Source organism: Gymnogyps californianus, chromosome 25 (genome assembly GCF_018139145.2).
Source record: "Gymnogyps californianus isolate 813 chromosome 25, ASM1813914v2, whole genome shotgun sequence".
Classification (NCBI taxonomy): domain Eukaryota; kingdom Metazoa; phylum Chordata; class Aves; order Accipitriformes; family Cathartidae; genus Gymnogyps; species Gymnogyps californianus.
In genome coordinates this window covers 5,852,405-5,876,497 of record NC_059495.1, presented here as the reverse complement: position 1 = coordinate 5,876,497, position 24,093 = coordinate 5,852,405, and positions in this window count along the sequence as shown.

Sequence of the window (24,093 nt, the reverse complement as noted above, 5' to 3'; positions counted from 1 at the left end):
TGGTCGCAAATGACTCCAGACTTAAAGCCAGGTATAAACTTCACCTCTAGGCAGAGGTCTGCTCTTGTCCTCGTTCCCTTGAAGTGTTCAGGGAAGGATTTAAGGGATGTACGCACCTTTTGCAGGTTTGTTGGCAAAAGGCTGAATTTCTCCCCGATTTAGGCAGCTTTGATCATGTTCGAGGGTCTGCATTTAATCTCCTTTTTTTTTTTTTCCTCCCCTCCATGCCTGTTGCAACAGGACAAAACCCCGAACCGCCGGCGTGCAGAGCAGGTAGCAGGGATCTTGCGTAACCGAGCCCCAAAAGAGCAGCCTCGGCCGGCGAGGCTTCTTTCTGTGCTAATTTGAAATGAGGTGAGCGATGGCAAATTGAGTTTCAAGGGCAGCAGAGACAACTTGTCAATTTAGCCTCGGCTCTTCTCTGTCGGTGCAATCCTTAGGAGCTGGAGCTGAAGCTTGTTTACGGCAGTGGATATAATAGCTGCAATCCCCCAGGTAGATTAAGCAATTTCTTCATTTAGGACTCTCAAAACTCTATGACATTTTGAGGGATTTTTCTTGACCTTGTGAAGGGCGAGCGCCGCCTTCCCCCACCACCCTCGTGGCTTTTTTCTAATGAGTCCAGGGGGAAAAATAGAGCTTGTCAGGATGGAAATTGCCATGGGATGGGTTTGTCGGGGAGGTGTGGGTCTGAGCCGTGCTGGAGCGCGGGGAAGTCTTTCCACCACCTTCTCCGTTGGGTTTTAGTGATTGCATTCCCAGCCTGGGATGTGGCTCTTTGCCAAGTGATGGGTGAGCAGGTCCTGTCCTCTTTGCGTGCCTCAGTTTCCCTGTCTTAAATGGCCCTTTGTTTAAAAAAAAAATGAAATAAAACCACTTAGAGATTTACTGGCAACATGTGTTGGGTAAAAGGAAGGAAAGATTATTTACTCTCGCAGTAGCATCCAAAATCAAATAGGTGCTTTGTGAATACAGGATTAGCCCCGGTCTTAGCAGTGAAGCACTTAAAATAAAACATCAGTCAATGAAGCACCAGGGGAGAAGTCGAAGCGGCGGCAGTGTCGGGGAGAAAATGGCATGAGCCAGCTGCCAAGACCATTCCCCCAGATGCGGTTCCGGAAAGCCCTCAACCTGTGACTTCAATCTAAAGCCTGAGTTTGTACTTGTTGAGCGAAAGGGCTTACCTGATCCCCCCCCCGGTGCTAAAGCCTGGTCCGCAGGGGTGGATAAAGCTGGAAGCGGGTGCTCACGTACGAATTTCTTGCAAGGTCTATGTGCTGTCGAGGGCTGGAGCGTGGTTGCAATGTGAGCTGTAGATGGTGTTGTCTTAGCTCCTCCTGGGCGAAGAGGCAGCTGAGAACTGCTGGGGGGTTTTGCAGGGGGGGCCGGCGGAGCAGAGACCTGCAGAAATCTCAGCAGCGCTTGAACAGGCGATGCATTTACCTCCTGCAGGGGTTCAGTGGGGAATAGGCATCTCTGGCTTGTGCATGTGAGAATCCCACCGGGCAACCGATCTACATCTTTAGGTACCTAAACGCCTTTGCAAATCTGTCTCTCAGTAGCTGCCAGAGCGGATCAGAGCCATAGCGCATCCAGCCCAGGATGCTGTCTGCAGTTGCAGGCACCCCTGGATGCCCAGGGAAAGGTGGAAGGAGAGAGTTTGCAGCGGAGCAGGCAGACAAGGTCAGGGTAAGGGATGAATTGCCATGAGCAGGGGCGTCAGTAGGGTAAACAGGCAATGAGGAGTGTCTGCTTGGATGCTGAAACTCCTCGAGCAGAAAAAAAGCAAATGGAACTTTTTAAATCTTAAGCGGGGGGGGGGGGACCCAAACAGTAGCAACCTGAAAGCTTTCAAGGCTGGGGAGCGGTTGGTGACATCCCTGCTTACCTCCCCGCTCCGCTTGCAGCTGATACGCTGTCTGATTAAGTCTCAGTAGCATGAATGTTCACAGCTGCATGTAGGACATGGAAAGTGCCTAATGACTGCTCGAGCTGGCGTAATTCCTAAGTAGGTATGGCATGTGGTTGCTCTGTAAAGGATTTCAGGACTGACAGTCTGTGAAAAGTGATAGAGGAGAGAAATGCCAGAGCGGGGAATTAAACACATGCACAGATTAAATGAACTCGGTACTGACAAAGCAGGGCTGCTCGGGTGTTGCCTGAGCCTGGCTTGGGCTCACGCGGCCAGGGAGCAGCGAGTGTTTTGGGGTGCACGCACGGAAAGCGGGTGAGGACCGTGCGTGGATGGGAGGGGAGGTGCAGAGCGAGCCCTGGGTCCACCCGATCCTCATCGTTTGGTGACGCTTCCTGGGGTTTCTTGGATGCTCTGGAGGTTTCCACGTGGAGCAGGGACCCACCAGCTGCCTGCTGCGGGTGCCAAGCCCCAGCTTGCCTCCTAACAGCTTTCTGTGCCTTCTGAGCCAATATTTAGGGTAGAAAGGTGCAGGATCCATCCCCCTGGCCTTTGGGCCCGGGGCTGTCTTGCCGTACAAACGCTTGCTTGGGGGAATTATGCCTTATAAAATCCCCTTTCCTGCCCATCTTTGCCTCTGCTGCTGCCCCACCAGCCCTCCCTCCCCTCCACACATACATCCTCTCCCCAGGTTTTCATTACGATAATTAGGGAATTAAAATAATTTTCAATATTTTTTTAAATCAAATGATGAACTCACGGGCTGCTTTTGCTACTGCCATATTGCTAAGTGTCTTAATAGGCCTATTTCCTATTTGGATATACTTCATATGTCATTGCTCAGATGGTCAATGTGCAACAGCCACTATAACCATTCCTGGTTATGCAGTGAGAGTAAGTGACCAGTTTGTGGAAGCCTAATAAAAGAAATTAGCAGCGTTTTGGAACAGAAATACCTGGCAAGGACCGCGTAGCTTAGGAGGACAATATGCGGATGCGGTGATACTTTAGCATCAGGATGCTGGTTGAAATGCAAACGAAAGCGGGGCCCTCCAGGCTGTGTGTGCCCGTGGGGGGACTGGCTGGGTCAGTTGGTTTTATTCCTTGTACCCCCGTGGGCAACATAGGTGCGTGGGGGGAAACCAGCAGCAAAAACAGGAGATGGGCAGGGGGATGCTTGCGTGCTCCGAAGATGGGTTCTTAAATTCATATTTTGGGGCAGGGTGCTGCTCTGGGCTCTTGGACTTGATCCCCCAACGTTGGAAAAACCTCTCGCTGGCTTCAAGGAGCTGCTAGAGCTTGCTGAAAAGCATGAGCTTGGTTTGCTCCTTGAATCCTGGGTGATCCCAAAAGGTGAGCAGGAGCCCACCCTGGCTCTTAACCTTGCATGAAAGGGGCGCGGGTAGGTTTGCTCTCAGCTGGAGCAGGCTTTCTTCCATCCCTCCCTTTGGGGCTGTCAGGGCTGTGATGAAGCAAATGAAATCAATAGTCTGGGGGGAAAAAAAAAAACCAACTCAGACCCCAAAAGAAGTCAAAAGTGTCACAATAAAGCGTAAAGTGTTGGAATAAATATTATTAGAGCATCATCGGCAGCAATAAAAAGATTAATTTTGCTATTGCAGGAAAGAAAAAACCCGACAATGTGTTTATGCTAAAAATTGCTGCCAAGAATTGCTTTTCATCTAGTGCATTCTGTTTTACTGGTTTTTGCCTTTTCACCCTCCCCTTCTTCCCTCATCTCTCCGAGATATCTGTATTGCTGCAGGTGATGGTGAAGGTCTGATCTATTGGTACGATATCCCTCAAACATCTCACACGCATCTCCCCAGGGCTCTGCAACTTGGGATTTTACTTTTTTTATTCCTCTTTTTTTTTCTGGTGTTTTTTTTTCCCACCCTGAAGAAACTGATTTGCCACCGGCTGCTCTAAGAGTGTTATGCATACTAGACTGGCAACATCTGATGTATGGCCACATTTGGAGCCACAGACTACACCAGCCTTAATAACATTCTTCTTTACAAAGTGCTTGCTGTTAAATATTTATGAGACGACGCAAGAACAACCACTGCCATCATCCATGAGCGCGCGAGCATCCCTCCTCCCTGCGGTTTAATGGGCCTGTGTTTTGGAAGGCAGGTGGGCAGCCTCCCCTTTATTATTCCTATACAGCTCTGGGCTCGCCAAGCCTCGACCTGCCCTTACTAATCGCATTTTCAATGGCTGAATATTGGGCATTACAGATTTACTCGGGGCAAAGGGACTCTGTGTGGAGTCAGAGGGCTGTGTTTTTTAAGTCCTCTTAACTGCTCCGGCCTGGCTTGGGTCCAGGGGATATGATTTTTGTTGATGTGCAGAGGATGGAGGCTCGTGGCGAGCGCTTGGCTGAGGAGCGGGAAGAGTTGGAGTGAGATGAGGTCCTGTTCCAAGACGCTTTTTGCTTTTTCTGCCTTTTTTTTTTTAATATGCTCTCAATTTAGGGTTAAACTCTTCCTCTTACCTTAGCCCCCACCACCCCCTGGGAGGTCTCTGAGGCTTTTTACGCCTCTCGTTTGACTCTCATCCCACCCGTAAGTCTTTTAAAGTCTCTGAATGCCGGTTAGGTGCTGCCGAAAGAGTGGCTGGAGGGGACAGAGGTGGCTTTTTTCCGCCCATAGGGAGGATAAAAGTGCCGCTGCCGCTGGCTAATGATGCCTTTCCTTTGGTTTGGGAGGGTTTATTTTGACAGTCACAGATCCTGGCTCTGTTCTCCGCGGTGGGAATGTATCACTGCTGGCAATTCTAGCATTACTTACATGCGGCATCATTAAAGTGTATATTATATCCCAAGGGGAGATGGTCTAAACTCAACATTTCCAATTGTTTTAAAGTTATCTGATTTTATCCGAGCGATAACGATCTACAAATTGTGCTAGTCATCTCCGAAAGCGGGCTTTCCTGTAATGTCCTCTTTGCGTCCGGCTGCTGGGGAATTGCTTTAATAAGCATAACTAGCTCTTATTAGCATTTCCACCCGTAGGTTTGGAGCTTTTTTTACGGAGGAGGTGCCTTCACCCATCGCCTTGCAAAGAGGGAAAGGGGAGGCGCAGCCGGTGAAGCCCGCTGTCCGGGATGCTGCCAGAGCACCAGGCTGCCTCGAGGCGCGTTGGCACGTCTGCCGGAGGTGCCAGCCAAGCTCCCGAAAACCCGCACGAGCGTCTGAAAACGCACGGAGCGGCTTTAACTCCTTCAAACGTTGCCTTTTTAATTTTTAACCTCGGGAAGGGGGTTTTGGTTCGGCGCCAGGCTGAGTTTCCAGTCGGCGCTCCCTTTATTTTTCTTTTATTATCTGAACGCTGAGGGGATGGTGAAACACGTTTGTAGCCTCCAATTCAGCATAAAGTGATAACGCCGCGCGACTGAAATGCTCTTTACTCCAGTAACTTCCACTCAATGATAGGGAAGGAGCTCTAAACCCGGTCACGGTGGCAGAGCAGTGTTTCTGTACAGCCTACTGCAAGCCAAAGGCGCCTTTAATAAAGAAACGAGATTACAGCAAGGAGGCTTTTAGGGTAGACAAATTGGGGTGATTCTCTAGCTTGCTGCTTGCTGCCTATTTATTCAGGCAATGGGCTGGGTCATAACAATTTACGGGGAATGCTGGATGTGGGGTTTCGCTGCCACCCCGTTATCTCTCCCTCGTGGCGAGCACAAGTGGTCCCTTAGCATTGCCTGTGCTCAGAGGAGACGCACAAGCACAGTCAGGGCTGTGCAGCCCCAGCTCCTGGACTATTTAATGTGAAATTGTGGCTTTAATCTTCTAGGAGGAAGTTTTTAACCCTTATAGGAGAGACTAAGGCAGCTGCTGTCAAAGGCCAAAGAAAAAGGATCATGCGTTTAGGTACTCTCATGATTTTTATGATTACCTGAGGACGTTTGGGGCATGGAAGACTTAGTGCATATAGATTTATTTATTTCCTTGGTGTATCTGTATGGATGGCGCATACATGGCATGCGTGTGTGCGATGTGTAGGCAACTCAGTGCCGCGGGGTTGACTGCGCTAGAAGCCTCCTTCACCTCCCGACATTTATATCACCATGCCAGGGGCGCAGTGAGTGACAGCCGGGGGACGTCTGGGTGGGTGAAGAGCAGGAAAGGGATGAAGGACCAAGCCCTGAGATTGAACGATTTGGCAGGACAGTGGTGCTGGAAATGTCACCTGGCTTGACAGTCGCTGCTGTAGGCTTGAAACCATCCCAGCCGCTAGATTGCTGGTTGCTGCCGGGTGAGCCCCCAGGACGTGCATGTTGAGCTGTAAATGGGACACATAATATTACTAATAATTTCACAGACAGCTCTGTTCATTTCTGAAGTGAGAGGAGACACTTGTGCTATTCCGCCTGGCTCTCTTTATGGTATAATCTCCCATTGAGATTCAAGGCACAGCTTTGCTAATTAAAATGATGAATGCCAGAGGAAGCCTTTAGGCTTGGGTTTGGATTTTTTTTTTTCTTTTTCCCTTCTTCTGGTAGGTCTAGCTGGTATCTGCACACACAGAGACTGCTTCAGGCAGAGGATATTTGCTCGCTGGATGAGTACCCAGGATAGATAGAAACGCTCCCGTACCCACACACAAATACTGGCTGAGAGATACCTGAGCCCGGCTGAAAGCTCGTGCAAGCCTGGGTTTTGTGTCGGGGCACGCAGCCGTCGCGGCGTCTCTCGGAGCCAGCCTTGTGCGACGCGAGAGCTGCCGTCCCGCAGCAGCGATCTCGCCTGCCTGCAAGGAAAGCTGCCGAGCTTTGGGACGAGGCGGCTTCGTGGGTCGAGCATCCTTCCCACGGCAAGACGTAGCTCTCCTGGGGATGCTGGCCTCGGGATGTGGCGGGGTTTAGGGTCCCTGCCGAGCTGGGGTAGCTGTAGGGCTGCTGGCACCATGCGCTGGAGCTCCTGGGGAGACGGGGACACCTCTCCACTGCTGTCCCACGCTCCCCCAAGTGTTTTAAAGAGCTGCCGTGCTGCTCCCTACTGGCAGCCACGTATTGGTGACATGACTTTTTTTTTTAATATATTTTTTTGTTTTTGCAAACGAAGCTAGAACTATAACTTGCCTCGTCCCAGCCCCTGGGGCAGAAAGCAAGGAGCCATGGGCAGCAGTTGCTTGCGCGTTGCTTACCTTCCCAAAGCGCCGCCGGGGGCTTTGATTTTTAGTTGCCCACCAACGCTTTTCTACTTTAAATGTCTTGTGTTTTAATTAATAACAAGACAGGCTAAATTAAGAGATCTGATGGGCTCTCTTATCCTGTAATTAAAGCCTTTTTTTGGAGTACAGCCTTGAGTACAGGCATGGAGGCACTCGAGAACAGTGTTTCCATGCGGTGGGAAGATCTGGGAGCAGATGTGTACTCCCGGCGGGTTGCGAGTGAAGGGAATGAATGAGCAGAAACGCATCAGGGTGGTTCGCGTGGGGGATTGAAATGTCTGTGTCATGTGCTGTCACCAAAGCAGAGCTTTAAATAGGAGCTCTCTGTAAAGTGCTTGCGTAACCGGTGTGCTAACATTAGCTCCTGCATGGGGCAGGGAAGGCTATATGGGGAAAAGGGGCTAATCTAGAGAAAGGAGGATTATTTTCCTTGGGGTGTTTGGGTTTTTTTTTTTCTTTCCCTTGTTACATCCTCATTGCCCTCCCTGTGTTTGTCAAGCAGAGGATGGAAACGATGGTCAGGTTGGACGTGCCCCTGAGGGTTACGCATGCGAAGGATGGCAGGGAGGCTGCCGCGTCCCCGTGGTGCCGTACGGGCTTGTGCCGGCTGGGCTGTGGGGCTTGCCGAGACAGCCCCGTTGTGTGTGTGGGCAGGGAAGCCGCCCAGAGCATTCACTATTGTTTCTCCTCCCAACAAGGTGGCTCTTGTCCGAGCACTGGCTCTCAGCTGGAGCATCCCGTATCCCACGTCAGAGGCGTCCCAGGGCCGTGTCGCTCTCCCCCCAGCCCCGAGGGATGGACAGAGCTGCTTCTGGCTCCCTGGCCGGCTTTGCCTGCCCTGGGAGAGGTTTACGTTCAGCTCCTTGCTTCCCCAGGATGGCGAGGGCTGGAAGCCCTTGCTGATTTAAGAGTAAAGTGCAAAAACACCCAATATCTGGGCTAGAGGGAAAAGATCCTGAATGACTTGATCAGTGCCTGCGTACCAGCACGTTCTCTGAGCGTGCAAGGAACAAGTGACAGCCTTGGGAAGGGGGTGACATGTGTTGCCCCAGGGTGCCAGCCCCAGGAGCAGAGCAGATGAGTGTCTTGCCCTGCAGCAGCTGGCTTTTCAGCTCTGGAGCTCTTCCTTTGCATCTTCTGAATGACATCCAAGCAGGTAGCAACCCTGCACATGCTTTTCTGTTCGGCTCCTCTTAAATTTTGCAAAAACCCTGGACGTGGTGAAACTCGGGTCCGCTGTGTGCTGTCACCTAAGTCTCTGCTTGGGACGCGGCTCAGTGTGGTGAGATTTTGTCCCTACACACTTGGGAATGTGCAAGCAGATAGTTTCCAGCTTAGGTCTAATTTCCATCAGTCTTTGGCTGGCGATTTTGCAGCTCGCTCCTCCGCCTCTGATCCAAACAGCTGTGCTCGTGGGGGCATGGGAAGGCATGAAAATCTTCAGGCAGATGCTCTAACTCGAACTGCTCTTCAATTCGGATGATTTAAATGGAAATCATGAGAGCTTACTGCGGGACGAATCCAGCCGCTCCGCAGCAGTTGAGCGTTGTGCATTTTACGATCTGAGCTGTTGCAGGACTGGATTAGTTTGTTTTCATTTCTCCTCTTGCCTGCTGATCATCCAACTGTCTCAGTGTTTGGGTGAGATGCAAAGATGCTTAGAAAAACCAATAATAATTAAAAATAACAGGCAGTGGAACCAAAACTGCAGCCTGCAGTTTGGCTAGCGGCCATTGGAAACGGCTCAGTCCTGAGGCACAGAGATGGGACCTGCATGAAAACCCCGTGTCCCGGAGGCTCTGGGTGGTGGTGGTGGGGTTTCGACGGATAGCAGCCCCCGACCCCTTCTCTAACTCTCCCTGGAGCGTGTGTTTTAAGACACGTAAGATGTATTTTCTATCTACATCGAGTCGCTCGACTCCAGCGTCCCACCCTCCAAATCCATCTGGCTTTCTGCCCACAAGATTATGTTATATAAACCACCCCTAAATGCAGTGTCTGGGAAAGTGCCTTTATGTTTTAATTTCCAAATAGGCAGGCAAAATTGAGTGCTCTGATTGGCATCTGCAATCAGAGCCCCATTCAGCGGGAGCTGTGAAGGGAGCTGATTGCAATGAGCGCTGCTCTGACCTTCTGGGGCCTCCGCTGCTGCCTCTGCTTCATTAGCAGGATAAATATTTTTCCAGAAACAACATTTCTGAGCTGCCAGAAGTCATGACAGGGATGGGGACTATTTTGTGGCGCGGTCTGCGTCAAGGCAGCGCTCTCACACGCTCTACGGCTTAAGATTTGGGGGGATAAATAGGCGTTTTTAGCAGGCGGGTGACGCTGCCTGGGACGTGGCTGGGGACACGTGGGCTCTGTTCCTGCACTGCCAGCGAGTGGCACAGGGGGATCCTCCCTTCGTCCATGCTTGTCTGTCTTCAGCAGCTTTCCTTCCTCCTTTTCCGTTGAGCTTGGGAGCGATGCAGAGCAAGGACCCTGTTTTGGCATGTTTTGTCTAATGGAGCCTTGATACGGTCCCAGTGCCTCGGGATAACGTCCTGGCACTTAGAGTGGCAATGATGGGAATGGGACAGTAAAGAGCAACTGGAGATCTGTGTCCCAGGAGCACTCGTGGAGCACATCAGGGACACGGGCATGGCTGATAACCCTCAATCCCGTGCTGTGACCGTGCTGCTGTGCCCACGAGTTGGTACAGCATCAAATACCACGGAGTACCAGAGCCTGGTACTCGGATAACAGCATCTGCGGCATCAGCTGAGCCCCTCCAGTGAGTTACAGCCTGGTCTCTGCTCCAGGGGCCTCTTAGCATCCTGCAGCCGGTAATAGATGTTTTTAATTCTCAGGGAATTATTGAACAAACATCAGGGAAATATGTTTTACAGTCCAGAGCTGGCTCTGAGCATCGTTAACATTGTTATTGGAGACGAGGCGGATGATTTAAGCAGGGACCTCTGACAAAGACGCACACCTGTCCATGAATAAAAGGCTGCAATTTAATACCCGTGCTGTTAATTAAGAAGAGGATGAGGGTCAAGTGTAGTGCCCGTTTCAAAGGTCTCCCGAGCCTGGCAGGCGAGGTGACAGCGCTAATGCCTCCTTCGCCGCTCCTTGGCGTGCCGAGCGGGCATCGGCTGCGAGAGGGGGTCTCGTAAGGGCACGCAAGTGTCGGGCACCTCATGTCAGCTGTGGTCCGATGCCACGTAATCTCAGCACAGAGCCCAGGCGGTGCGGCTTTGGAAATGAGCAGATGCTGCCAGCTTCAAGAGCCGGAGCGCATCCGTCTCCTATCAGAGCAGAGCAAACTGCCCTTCTGGCCAGGCGCTGACAGCCGTCAGCGTCCGCGGCTCCGGCTGGAGCAGGGAAAGGCTGGCGCATCCCTTCATCGCACGCCAGTGCCTTGGCAGCGACAGCTTCCCCCCGACCTGCCAGCCTGCCCTGATGCCCGGGGTTTTGGGGTTTCATCGGTTTGTTTTGCGTTGAGCAAAAGACATCCCGTCGCTCTGCAGCAGTGAGCTCCTGAGCTCGCTCCTGCATCACCAGACGTGGTTCGAGGCATCTCACCAGTGCTGCTTCAAGTGGATTTAGCTTTGCCCAGGTGAGGGGTAAATGCAGCCAGCTCAGACTCGGGCACCCACGTCTCTGTGCAGGGATCCTAAACCTGAGCAGTTGCATCCATGTCGGCAACGCAGCGCTATGCAGACGTGCTCAGGCTTAGAGTGTACTCTGGCCGTTAAGATGGCACTGACTGGTTTAAGGGTGGCATTGCACGGTTGCATGTCACTGCTCCTTGCTCTGGAGCTGGTCGGGGCTTTGCTAGGCGTGACTGCAATGAGATGATTGCATCTCCCAAGCGATAGATCCCGGCTGGCCACGGCTGCTGTTGCAGTTGCGGCGGCACCAGAAACGTTGCACTGGTATCAGTTTGGCGTATTCGGTATAAACCATTATAAACCCACGTGCACGCAGGGAATGTCGTGCCAGGGTGCTCCACAGTGAGAGCCTCAGCAGCCGAACGATGCCGGTGCAAGATCCCCGTGAGCTGAATTCAGAGGGAAAGATGAAACAAGGAATTGCGTCTCCACGCCATCGTGGGCTGGGAAGGTAAAGGGAGAACTGGTGTAACAAACCCAGGGCTGTGGCTGGGAAAAGGCTCCGTTTCCACTTCCTTTACGTCCTCCCTTGGTCTGCTGAGGTTCCTCCTGTTGTATTAGGGCTTGCAAAGACTCAGTTGGGCTGCTTGAACCCACCTCCCTTGGTCGCAGCAGAGACACACCAAGGTATGGTACATCCCGCCCTGCTTGGTCCCCCTCATCTCTAACATCTTTGCTGGTGACTTGAAAAGGTTGATTAAAAAGCCGGTGCTAGAAACATGATAATCCTAGGCGGGCCTCAGAAGCTGAAATCTTGTATTTTGGCTGTCAGTGAGCTCTAGAAATGCTGATAAACACTGTTTTTCCTTCATTTGGATGCAGAGATGAGCCTGTGGGAGATTTTGGAGAAGCAGAGCTTGTTTGCATGCATGTTTAAGCGCACAGGCGTAGTCATACACATGTTGGCGTACAGTTTGGCTCACTTCACTTGCATCCTGCGCAGGCAGCCATGCAAGGAGATTACTTCTGCATCGGTTGTGTTGCTCTATTACAAGAAAGGACTAGCAGCTGGTGAGCTCCTACCGCTCCTCGCCTGCCTCCCCTTGGACCAAACAACATCTCTTCTCCGGTGTAACTTATCTCTTCTCCACCCACGCATCTCAAATCGTTGTCGGTGTCCTACTCTACAGCTTTCCTACTGCCCGTGGCTCCTAGGAGAGAAGGGGGGGTGATGCAAATGCTGTATCCGCGGTGGCGAGATGCTGATTTTTGATTAGAAGGGCTCTGTCCTGCTGCCTGCAACATCTGCGTTTCCTTCTTGTGCGAACGGCTCAAGTGCCCATCTTGCATGCAGCAACGTAGGTTGGCAAGTCTCTGGCAGGCTTTTTGCAGCCGGATTTCTGGGGAAGCGGCTCCCCTGAGCCTCCGCATGAGTCTGTCTGTGATACTTCTGAGTTTTTTTCAACTGAATTGTGCCCAAAGGTAGTGGGTTTGGTGTAGGCAGCTTGGTGGGGAGGGGAGAAACCACCCAGCGAAAGCCGCTGCGGGAGGAGAGGCAGCGGTGTGAGTTCATCCTTTACTAGAGCCTTGGAGGATCCCCAGATGAGTGTATTGTTATGAATTCCCCGATGGAGGGGAAAAACTTTGATCAGAGCTTGCACCTCATTAGACATCAGAGAATTGAGCCGTGAGACACCGATCCATAGGCAGCCAGGCTTCATTAGTTTTGCTGCTCATGGGACTTGCCTGTTTAAGGAACATGTAGATGCTACAGAATTGGCTTTTGTTTTTAATTATTTTTATGAGGACTTGGTGTCCCCCATGTTTTTTTTTTTTTTTTTTTTGGTCGGAGGGCTCTAGTGAGATCTTTACAGCAGGCTTTGGGGGGCCAAAATCGGTATGTTTTGCTTTGTCAAAGCAAGCCAAAAGTTTTCTTTTAGTTGAATATTAATGTGCGTATCCATCTGCCGTGCCCAAGGGATCCTATTTTGGATCACGGGGGCCCATGGGCCAGGTTCCCAGCTCAGGCTCTTGATCCCCCGCCGCATGTCCATGTTTCTCCTGGTGCTGCACTGCAGGAACTGAATCCCAGCCTCTGCTGAGCTGATGTTTCGATTCAGCCCAAAAAGCCCAAGTTAAACATTGCAGTTCAAGAACGCCAGGCAGCAGAAATGTCAAAAAGAAACATTTCGACATTTCCCGACCGAACCTTTTCAGAACTCTCTGAACGCAAATAGATGGAAGAGGCGGAGGGACTTGTCAGCCGTGGTTTGGGGGCAAGCAAGAAGATTTCAGAGCAGCAGAAGTCCCCGCGGGATGGAAATCTGGGCTGGCTTTAGCCATTAAGGCTGCAGTTTGGGGCTGGGTTTGGAGAGCTTTGTGTGATGGGGTTGCGTGAGCTGAGCTGCCTGGTTTCCGTGCTCAGCTCTGCCTCTCCCCTGCCCTCGGTTTTGGAGGAGCCTCTGCCTGAGCATCCCTTCTCGCAGAGCGAGGCGGAGGACAGCCCCGAGCGTGGAAGGCACGGCGGCACGTCCGTAAAGCATAATTCCTGTAAAACTCCTCGGTTGAAAGACGTGGTGGAAGATAAATGGGGCTCTGAAAAGCCCGATTTGCACCATTCTCCATCTCAGCTGTGCTCTGAGAAGAGACGTGGCAAAAGACAGAAGCCCCACGTGCTACAGACGGACCCCACAGCTGAGGGGAAGGAATTACTCGCTCGCGGACTGCGTTCCAGTCGAGATCACAGCTCAGCGAGAAAATAGAAGCAGACAAGATAGTCCTGCTCTTGCCTCCAACCTACTTGATACAGAAATGGAGAAGAAAAGCCGAGTGCAGAGCAGATGAGAGAGACATTTGCCTCCTTGTGTGCAGGCTGACAAGAACCGGGGATGGACGAATTCATCGCAGGTTCTCTGTCGAGTGGAGGCGGGGAATAGGAAGCCATCCAAGCTGATTAGTGAGAGGTCTCTCAAAGAGACAAGCTGGCTGGATTTAATTCCCTAGTCAGCATTCCCAGTACATTGATCTCTTCCTAAGTAGGAGGGAGGGGGAGCAGAGAGAAGAGGGATGGTGGGGAGTGGGGAGAGGAGAGAAAAATAGGTTAGGAGGTGGTGAGAGAATGAAGGCAGAGGGAGAAAAATGAGGAGTGGAAGAAGAGAGGAGGAAAATGGCAGGGATGCAGAACCAGCCTTAGTTATGCTCCAGCTGTGCCATCAGCCAGCACCAGAGCTGCCATGTGTGATGGAGGCATTATTGGTGAATAATGAGGGAATCCAGCTTGGTTGCCCTCTGCTAGGTCCTCCTTGCCCCTGCTAGGGATGCAGCAGCCCTCCGTCACGCTGCCGGCCGTGACCGAGGAAGGGCAGGGGATGCAGAAGCAGTTGGACGTAGCCCTGAACTGTCTGGGGGGGAAGGACGATGATCAGATGCTTACAAATGTGCTCCAGAGCACGGAGCAAATGCAGGTAGTTTTATCATCCGATACCTCCTGCAGTACCGGGGCTGGAGATGGGAGAGATAAAGTCTTTGCAAGACAGGGTCCCCCACTTGCAACAAGCACGAAGCTTTAATTTCTAGCCCCAGCTGGTTGTGAGATATTGGGCATTAAAAGCACATTATTCTGATTACTGTCTTACTTCTTTTTCCACTTTTATTCCTCGCTTGGATTCCAGCTTGATTTTAGTGTGTACTCCCTCAAGATCCACAAGTGCCAGAAGTCAGTGCTGTATACCATTCGAAAGCTCAGCCTCCCAGCTTTCAGATGGTATAATTAAAGCATTAATCTCTTACTCCAGTAGTCTGTAAGACAGCAGCTGCTAAAATAACATGGAAGGACTGCTACAAAAAGGTGCTTTGCCTCCGAGATAACTGCAACAACTTTTAGGGTCAGCAAACATCCTCTCGTGCTGGGGAGGGTCCAGGGGCAAGAACAGTACTGGCCTTTGAAACTAGAGGCTGCTGTTGAGTCTCAAATCTGCTCCTCCCTAAACAGTTGCAGCCTGCTGTAAGGCAAAACATATTTGAATCTCTTCACGCTTTGCTGAGCTTGGGTTGGGCTGGTGGCTTCTCGCGTCTGAACCGGCTTCGCCGTAGTTGAAAAACCTTCGGGAAAGGCAGCCTCGAGCGTGGCGTTGCTGGGAGAGACGGTGCCGTGCGAGTCGAGGATCCATAGCGATGCTGTTGGGTGCGGTCTCAAAAATTGTTGGGCTTTTTCTTGATGTGGGAACATTGATTACTTTTAATTTTTTTAATCATCTTTGTGGGAGCCCTAGGTTGTTTCTTTTTTTTTTAAGATATTGTTGAAAATAGCTGGACTTTAATCTCTGTGAAGAATATTAATTTCTAGAGCAATATTGAGCGCTAGGAGAGAGAGGGCTCTGATATCCCGTGTGGGAGCTCTGCAATAAGGGGTGGCTCCCTGCTCTTTGGCTGCAGCAGGACTAAAGAGTAGGTACCGGAGTGTGACTTTATCGAGATTACTGCTCACCTGTAATGCTGGGGATGTTTGCTGCCACTTGACAGAAGGGTGACAGTGAGTGTTTAGCCTTGATTAAACACTGAGCACTGGCTTCAGAAGTTCCCCAGCCCCACAAGAGCCCCAAGCGAGCCTGAATCCCTTCTCTCCTGTTCCTTTGGCATCCAGCAGCACAGGGCAAAACATCTGCAAGGTACAAGGGGAGGTTCGGGATCTTCGCTCCCCTTTGCAAAGGTCCAGTTTTGGGCTTGTGTAAATACGGAAAGCTGAGTAACTCGTGGAGAAACGATACCCTGGAGCTTGTGGAGATGCCCTGCTCACTTGCAGGCTGGGATGGCACCATGCCCCAGGTAGCAGGACCCGTGGCTCTCTCTAGCAGTTCCTTGGAGAGGAGCGAAGCCTTGGTTCCTCTCGAAATGCAAGCGATAACCTCTGGTAGTGGGAGAACAGGCTCCTCCCGAGGTGCTGTGGCCTCCGAATCCAGGCAGGGTGTGGTAGGTTGACCCTGGCTGGACACCAAGTGCCCATCAAAGCCGCTCCATCATTGCCCTCCTCAACTGGACAGGGAGAGAAAAATATAACGAAAGGCTCGTGGGTCAAGATAAGGACAGGGAGAGATCACTCACCAATTACTGTCACGGGCAAAACAGACTTGACTTGGGGAAAAAAATTAATTTATTACCAGTCAAATCAGAGTAGGATAATGAGACATAAAACCAAATCTTAAAACACCTTCCCCCCATCCCTCCCTTCTTCCTGGGCTTAACTTTACTCCCGAATTCTCTACCTCCTCCCCGCAGCAGCGCAGGGGGATGGGGAATGGGGGTTGCAGTCAGCTCATCACATGTTGTCTCTGCTGCTCCTTCCTCCTCAGGGGCAGGACTCCTCACACTCTTCCCCTGCTCCAGCGTGGGGTCCCTCCCACGGGAGACAGTCCTCCACGAAATTCTCCAATGGGAGTCCTTCCCACGGGCTGCAGTTCTTCACGAACTGCTCCAGCGTGGGTCCCTTCCATGGGGCGCAGTCCTTCAGGAACAGACTGCTCCAGCGTGGGTCCCCCATGGGGTCACAAGCCCTGCCAGCAAACCTGCTCCAGCCTGGGCTCCTCTCTCCACGGGGCCACAGCTCCTGCCAGGAGCCTGCTCCAGCGCGGGCTTCCCACGGGGTCACGGCGTCCTTCAGGCATCCCCCTGCTCCGGCGTGGGGTCCTCCACGGGCTGCAGGTGGATATCTGCTCCAGCGTGGACCTCCATGGGGTGCGGTGGGACAGCCTGCCTCACCATGGTCTTCCCCATGGGCTGCAGGGGAATCTCTGCTCCAGCACCTGGACCACCTCCTCCCCCTGCTTCTTCCCTGACCTTGGTGTCTGCAGAGCTGTTCCTCTCCTTTCTCCAGCTGCCATTGCACAGGTTTTTTTTTTTCCCCCCCTTAAATCTGTTATCCCAGAGGCGCTACCACCATCGCTGATGGGCTCGGCCTTGGCCAGCAGCAGGTCCATCTTGGAGCCGGCTGGCTTTGGCTCTATCGGACATGGGGGAAGCTTCTAGCAGCTTCTCACAGAAGCCACCCCTGTAGCCCCCCCACGCTACCAAAACCTTGCCACACAAACCCAACACACAGGGTTTCTCTTCATCAAGGCGTGAGCTGCCAATGATTTTTATAGCTTGATTAACGCTCTTCAGACCAATTTCCATTGGCTGCTGCAGAGGAGCAGAAGATGATGGATGTGTTCCATTACTTGATGTAATGACTATGAGGCAGCCTAATGAAACCTTTACAACCAAAGTTTACAGAGAGCCTGCAAACAGTGATCAATAGCCGAGCTGGAGCTCCCGTGCATGGATTAGTGGGGGCCGTGCTGCAGGAGACCAGCGGGGAGAGATGGAGGATGGAATCGGGAGCACTGGAGCAGAGAAAGGACAGAGGAGGAGTGATGTCTTGGGTGTGAGATGGGATACACAAGGAGGGGAGGTGGGAGTCGGTGGGTTTTGTTGCTCCCACAACACATGCCTGCTTTGTTCAGCTCTCCAGTGCAGCGTCGCTGGCTTTTCCATTCCCTCTAGGGGCAAATCATTGCATCTCCAGGCTCTAAATTGCCTGCAGATTTCTCTTGCTACCTTCCTTCAGCTGCAGTGCCCTCAAGGAAGAAGGAATGAGAACAAAACCCTTGGGAATTGGTAAAAATTTCTTCCAGAAGAATCAAGGTGGGTCTATGCTGGGAAAAAACCAAAATAAACATCTTAGCCACACCTAGGAGCCACTTTAAGCTCTCTGCTGCCCATCCAACCTAGGGGAACTGTGGCCAACAGCAAGCCCTGACCCAGGCTGCTCTGTGGCTTGGATGAGCCATTGCATCAGTCTCTTCTATATATGGGCTTAGCAAGTACTGCTGAGTGAAAAATTAGTGCAGCACAGCCAGTTTTAATTGACTGGCCTGTTGGTAGATGGACAACAACCCCGGGAAAGTGATCTAAGTGTACACTTAGGGCCATCTCTGCACGCATGGCTGCAACACGATGCTGGAAACGTGCTTTGCAGACCTGGACTTCATTACACTGAGAGCAGGAAAGTGTGTTCCCAGCTGAAGAGAGGTTAGTCTGTAATTTTCAGCTGTGTGAACAGGTCGGGCAGGGTGTCAGCAAGACAGCATCTGTGTTAAGCAGGAGATGTCCTAGCTTTTGCTTGTTGCAGAAGACAACTCCTTCAGGCTCCTATCTCCTCCCTTGCAGCTGGTGGCTCCCACCTGCGGGAGCCATGGTGTTGGGAGGGCAGGGACGTGATGCTGTTAGCATCGCCAGGCGCTGGCAGCGATGGGATCCACCTGCTAGCACACAATGCTGGAGAAATAAAAAAAAAAAAGTTCCATTGTGCCTCCGGAATAGCTGCAATTAACAAAAACTGAACAGCCGAGGGCTGGATTCATCTCACGGAGGCCGTGGGAGACAGCTTGAAATGTACCCACAAGCACTGATTGGGGTCTCGAGCCTAATTAGGCCCCAGGAGGCACCCAGTTAGGATGCAAGGTTGATGCTGTGTGGGCTCCAGGCAGGCCTATCCCGCACAGGAACGTGGTGAGCTGCTGCGAGGAAGGGCTGAATGCCATCCTCGAGATGCTGTCAACCTGCAGCTATAGCAAAAAGGGCACGTGGGCAATATCAGAGCCCCTGCTGTGCTGGGCAAAGCCTTTGCCATGCTACCTGCTGCTGAAATGCTACAAGAAGCCATCTCCAGCCCTGAAGATAGGCTTGGGCTGCCCAGATTTAGATCGCCGGGCTCCATCAAGCGTGATTATCTGCAGTTTTGCTGGTAGGCTGCGAGCAGAGAGGCTCGTATCCACAGCCCAGGATGAGACCGCTCTGAGCCTCCCTCCCCGAAATGGAGGAGACTCCTCCAGACCCATGGGCGCTTTCGTCCCTCTTGGTTAACACCAGCCAAGTCTATGAATCCAGATGTGGCACAGCTGTATCCAGGCAGGTCTCTGTCCTCCTGCGAAATGGTGCTGACGTCAGGCAGAGCCCCTGGGGTTGTACCGAGGAACGCTGCAGGTTATATATATTTCATAGGGACAGAGCAGTAGATTATGGCTCTGGACCTGTGTTTTATTCATGACTCAGCCATTTCCTTGTCTACAAAATGAGAATAATGACACATTCTTCCTTTAGAAAGAGCTTGTCGTCTCCAAGAGTGTTAAAAACTCTGGCAACAATGCACGTTAATTGAACATTTTTGCTTTTTCGAGTTCCAAGAGAAAGTTTTCAGAGAGGATAATTCTTATTTTATCTGTATTTAATACTGTGAGGTGTGTGGCAGCGTAAAGATGGTCGCATCCAAGGCAGGAAGAAGAGAAAGGACTCTTTGGGTCCGCTCTCTGTTGTGGCATTGGGGGCTCAGTGTGCTGAGCAAGCACTTGTAAATCAAGCCAGCAAAAATTAAAGGCCCCGGTAATGGGTTGGATTAATCTGCTCTGACTTCCGTGTCTAAAAGTTAGATGTCAATGTCGGGTTGGTCGCCTTGGGCTCCCTCCTAGTCAGTGGAGAGAAATAGGCATCTCCAGAGGCCATTTATCTCCTCCTAGACAGGCTGGTTGGATGAATTGCCTTCTGGAGGTGCTGGTCTCTCTCCATTGACAAAGGGAGCTCTGGGTACGTCTTATATATTTATATTAAAAATATGTAAGGGGGGGATGAAGGTGAACCCTGCCTGCTGGGATTGAAAGGAGACAGGTCTGCAGTTGTACAGGGATTTTGGGTGCAGAGCTGCAGGGGTGCTCTCAGTAGCTGGTGCAAGGCTATACCTAAAGCAAGGGATAAGCAGCCTTTTAGGAGTTGCCCCCTCCCACGCCTTTTACATCCCAAGGAGTGTTTCCCCACTGAATCTCCTGACCGAAGCTGGTGGAGCTTCTCTTGGCATTATAGTCGTATATACTTCATGGTTTGGCATGAAAACCGGATGGATGCCCTGCGAGCATTTGCTGCATAGCTGCATCTCACACATATAGGCAGGACCCTTAAACTACGGGTCTTCGTGAATACCAGCAAGCAAATAACACAGGTTCAACTAGCAAAGATTTGCAGGTAGATACTAGAATGATGGGTAACATTATAAAATCATAAAATGAAGCAAATGGAAATACCGGGTTCCTAACTACCAAATCCCTAAGCTCCGTGCGTTTTGTCTTCCTAAAAACCAGTCTAGAGATGTCAGAAACAAACTACTCACTTCCACAGTCTCTCATGTCCTCCTTCTGCATTTCAAATGAATAGATAAAGGAATCATTTTATTGAAAGAGAATGAGTTGAATGGAGTTTGCTTAAAAAAAAAAAAAAACAAAATCCACACAAAAAAGCACGGTGGCACTCATCCCTGACTGTTATTATGAAGGCAAACTTCCCTTTTTCATTTATTATTGAAGTAAATTAGGTTGATTGTCAGAAACTTGTGCATCGGGTAAAGACGTTGCTGTCGTGAGTTGCGGCGAGATGAATGCATTTAATTTACCCCTTCGGTACGTTCAGCAGGCGGCCGGTGAGCGGCTCCGGCTCTCGGCTCCCCTGCCTTCTCCCGGCAAGGCGATCGCCAAGTTTCCGAGGGGATTTTCTGCGGTGGGATTTTGTCTCTTTGCAGGGTCATCTTGTTCCCCCCGCCCTAGGGCTGCGTAGGGAAAAAGAGGACAAGGAGACGTCATCCCTCCTCCCTCTGACAGCGTGCTGTAGCAGCCAAGTCCTCGCCTGTTTTTTTTTTTCAGAGCCAGAAAACTGCCTGAAAGCTGCTCAAAACAGGCAGGAGTCAGGTGTCGCTTCCAGATTGCCTTGGCCTGCGGTTTCCTCCATCGGAGCCGCTGCCCGCAGGGGAGCAAGGCTGCATCCCCGGGCAAAGGATGAATCGGCAGCCGAAGGGGGATGCAGGCTGGCTGGTTTTTGGAGGCTCGCTGGGTACCGCGGGTGCATAACAGAGTCGTATCAGAGAGACAAAAGTATTTCGGTGCTGCCGCGGGCGGCCTGTGACTTCGTTGGAAGTCAAGCTCGCGGATAAACAATTTTCGGCTCGGGACAAGGCACGACAGATCTGTTGGTAGCCCTCCAAAAGCACCGTTTCTGATCTTGCTTGGATCAGAGGGATGCTGCTGACTTCAGGCCCGCATCCAGCTCTTCTGTGGGTAAATGCAGCCCCCCTCCTAGCTTGCGACGGAGAAAACATCACTCCTGTCTTCCTCCGCTGCTTCCAGGTGCCAGGAACAAGTCAAGAGAGTGTTCGCCTCTTGGAAATCAGAGCGGTGGGATCCTATTAAACGCGCCGCAGGAGTGCGGAGGGTGCGAGCAGAGCTTCTGGCGGGGGCAGTGCAAGCAGAAATGCACCTGAGGCAGGGAAAGGCGTTCATCAGCCCGGGTTAATGGGACTGATGGAGAGGGAAGACGCCGCTGTTGAGATTTCAGCCCCGGTGCGCAGCGAAGGAGCCATTGAATTTCAGGTTATTGCTTGTTCGCTGCTCGCACTGTGCAGGCCAGCCAGGCAAAGGCTAAATCTCTGTGTTTCCGCTCGCTGCACGCCTTGAGTGCATGCAAATCCATGTCTGGGTCAGCGGTGGTAGAGGCTGAGATAGGTGGAAAAATTCCTGGGGGAAGCCCAGCTCGGGAGAAGATGTGGGTTGAACCGTGCGCTTCACCGCTAAATACTGACAGTGCGGGGAAATCCTTTGCTGGAAGAGCAAATGAACCCAGAACAAATGAAGGGCAACATCTTGAAGCAGAAAGGGGGGGGGGGGGTGGCAGGTTGCAACCAAGTCTGCGCTAGAAGTGGTTGCTGATATAAATCAGCAGTGAAGGGAAATCTTAACAGGAGGGCGATGCTGGGCTATGCGCTCTGTCTGTGTTATCTTAACGTGCAGGTGAGAACCATGCGCCGTTCCAGCGTGCTTGTGCTGAATTTGAGTGTTTGAAACTCGCCTCGCCCAATGCCGCGACCGTGCAACGTGCCCTGGGTGCTGTCCTCCACCCCATAGTCGTGTCTTGAGGCTGTGCAGGAGCCCTGGGTGTTTTTCAGGTGGTGCACAGCACGGTAACCACGAGGCGAGCTACGTAAAGCTCCAGTGACTTCTGGTAATGGCTGAGCATGAGAGCTCAGGGCAAGAGCAAATGAAGGACATCGTCTTGGAGAGGAAAGGCAGAGAGAAGGAGCCACAGCAGACCTCGGCACGCGAAATGTTTGCTGCTCTAATATTGCTGGCTGGAAGCATGATTTCTCCCTCTGCCAGTAGGTCTATGTACACAAAACTTCTACCGCGGTTGCAATTACACTGCTCTAAAGTGTTTTTCTGTCATTGCTTTTTCTGCCCAAGGAGCAAGACAATTTGTCCCGGTAACCAGTCCGCACCGTAGGCCCAGAGCCACTCGTATGCAAACAGTTGTTTGGGTGCCTGGCAAAGCCAGGGCAGCCGCTTGGGTCGATTTGTTTCTTGTCTGGATTTGCAAAATTGGAGCCAGAAGCAACTTCTCAAGAATAATCTCTCCAGCTGCCCTTTTGTGCTTTATTCTCACCAAAAGTCAACTGCAAACGGGCAGGAGGAGAAGGCAAAGAGGGAGAAGACGTGATCGAAACTTCCCTCCGTTTCATCGTGCTTGGTTTAGCTTGAATTTCAGGCAAGGCGCGGGCAGGCGATTGTGATAGCAGAAACATAGCGAGCAGCTTCAGTGACAAACTTTGGGTTTTGATTTCAGGGCTGGCTGTGCAGGATTGTGCTTCCCAAGATCAATTGAGGATCAGCTGCAGCGGCGCAATGAATTTAGGGCCAGAAGGGACTTTTAGATCACATAAACAGGCCTCGGAAAGTCATTAGATATCTCTTTCCTGAGCCTAGGATTTCGTGTTTGTCGAACATAAATCTTCCAAAAAGGTGTTCAGGGTTGATTTAAGGATCTCGGGAGATGCTGAATCTAGGACTGCCGTTGGTAGTGGATTTTAAAGGTTAATCACCCTTGCTGCTAAACATTTGTGCTGTGTTTGTCTGTCTGTAACTTTTGGTTGTTATTGTGGTGTCTTTCCCTGCTAGGAGAAATCACCTGGCATTTTCTCCTTTGATCAAACTGGACCTCCCTCTTCCCTCCCCCTCAGACTAAAGAGTTTCTCAATGCCCTTCAGCTGAGCTGTTTTTTTATCACCCCATCTATCCTTGTAGCTCTTTTCCCTTCTGCATTTCTCCAACTTCCCTTTTTTTAGTTTTGGGGTTTTTTTTAATATGAATATTAGAAAAAAAAATTAAAAGGGCTCTGCAAAACTGAGGGGAGATTTTAAAAGCCAGCAGGATTCAGGGGATGGGTAAGGTCTGTGTGTCGTGCTCCTCCACCGCAGAAATCGTCCTGCTAAGCACAAGGGAAGCCTGGCTACTGCTGGGCTTGGGCCAGAAACTGGGGGGGGGGGGGGGGGGGGGGGGGGAAGAAAGCTTTGTGTTTTTAAAAAATGTAATAGATTTTAAATTGCATTTCCTTTAATGAATGAGTCACCCAATTACCACAGCCTGAACACCTGTGCCCAAGATTGGAAGCCTCCAGAGAGACTTTCACTTCTAACAATATTTATGATGATGAGCATTATCGCATTAGATGGAATCAGCAACGGACGGGGGCTGTGGTCGTGGACGGCATCGGGGCAGCGGTGGGTTATCTCCCCCCCAGATGCTACAATGCCACAGCGGTGCCGCCGGCACGCGTGGCAGGAATTTCCGAGCGTGCATCTCCCGGTGATGTCCCCAAAGCGCTTTGTCCCTTTCCATCCTGCTTAACCCCTCGCTCTCAAAGGAGGACAGGAGCGTGCTTTGCCCAAAACTCTGCATGTTGTGGGTGGGCTGATTCCCCAGGTGGCCCAGGACCATCTTGGGGTGGGGGAATTTGCCTTGAGCAAATACCTGGAGATACCAAGGGCTCTTTGTTTTTTGGCTTAAGAAGTGGGGGGATAACTCAAGGAGCAACTGTCACGCAGCTATGTCTGGTTTAAAGCCTGCAAAGTTGTGCAGTCACCGGGGAAGGGAGCTGAAGAAACCTGTATCTGCAGCAGAAACTTGGAGAAAGCAGGGGCTTTCCTGCTCCCTCATTGCTGAAGAAGCCTGTGGAGTTTATCAATAACCACGAACCACCTGAGCCCGACGCGGTTCGTTGTGCTGTGAGCTGCAATGCCTGTGATGCTGCTCAGAGGAATTGGGTTTTGCCCTGCCTGGGACTGATTAGTTGCCTCCCAGGTGGTAGGTGTTGGTGGGCCCACCTCCTCCTCAGATAAAAGGCAGGCAGGAGGGTGGGTTGGGTAGACATACAGCTCTTTGAGAGGAACGGGTGCCGTCTGGGAGGAGAAATAACTTTATTTTTGGTGTCCCGGGCTGCGCTCAGGAGCTTTGCCAGCGGGTGAGTTGGCCTCTTCCGTTTGCTGTCTGGAGACCTGGTTCTT